Source organism: Penaeus monodon, chromosome 34 (genome assembly GCF_015228065.2).
Source record: "Penaeus monodon isolate SGIC_2016 chromosome 34, NSTDA_Pmon_1, whole genome shotgun sequence".
In the NCBI taxonomy this organism is placed as follows: Eukaryota; Metazoa; Arthropoda; class Malacostraca; order Decapoda; family Penaeidae; genus Penaeus; species Penaeus monodon.
In genome coordinates, this window is record NC_051419.1 from 18,608,554 (window position 1) to 18,609,787 (window position 1,234).

Consider the following 1,234-nt stretch of genomic DNA (forward strand, 5'->3'; position numbering starts at 1 on the left):
CTATATTCTCAAAATTATCTCCAGACCACTACTATCACAGACTTTTCTTCACACTGCTAACTCATATTCCTGCTTAACATTTATTTTCTTCGACTTCCTTGCCATTAAGATTCTTACTCAAATTTCTGTATTACTTTTCCCATCATCAATTATCCATTATCCCAAAACCTGACAACTTGTTTATTCTTTTACCATTAGAGTGATATTCAAAACTCCACCACCTTTCTAGATATAGCCTTAACCTTTGTCTTCTTTACACTGATCTTCATTCATATATTCTGTGATACCTCATTTACTCTGTCCATTATTATCTGTAATCCTTTCTCAGCTTCGGCAACCATGTCTTGATCATCTACAGTCTTTTAATTATTCTCCTTTAACATTCACTCCCTCGTTGATGTCATGTAAGCTTCTACTGTCACCCTCTCTGTATAGATTGAAAATAAACAGAGGGGGCAGTGTACAGCTCTGTCGAACTCTTCTACATATTGTGCATGGATCTGATTCTTTATCCAAAACTCTGACTTGCTTCATATACAATTCAAAAATCAATTTTTATCACGCCAGTCTATTTCAAGGTCTTTCAGAATATCAGCATGTAACCCAGTCCACCTATCAAAGGCTTTCTTATAGTCCACATAGCAGAGCATACACATGACTCCACTTGCATCTCTGGTACCACATTTCTTCAAACCAAACTGTGTTTCGCTGATGTAATTCCTAACCTCTTCTAGTCTTTTATTCAGCACCCCAAGTAAGATCTTTAATGTAAGCGCAATTAGGCTGATGGTTTCTAGTCCTCACAAAGTTATTACAATTGCCTTTGTGAATTCTGCTGGCCATTACATCTTCATAAATTCTCTTGCTTATATCAAAATATCTGATGTTCCTTCCTCACTCAAGTTTTTCCAAAACTCAGCTGGTATACCATTCACATCTACAACTCTATTTTTAAATTCTTTATTGCTGCCCTAATTACGCTATTTGATAGATCTGAACCTTTACAATCATCATCTACATCATTTTTGCTTTTGAAAATTCTACTTCAAAAAACCAACGACTTCTTTGCTGACTTTCTTGTGTCCAGATGCACTTTCCCACACTGCCTTTTTCAAGGTATTCCAGTTGCATACAATGCTACTTTCCACTCTTTTATTCTCCTTGATCTTTTCACTTACTTTATTCTGGAAACTTTATCTTTTTCTCCATATCTTCTAGGTCTTTTTCTAATCTT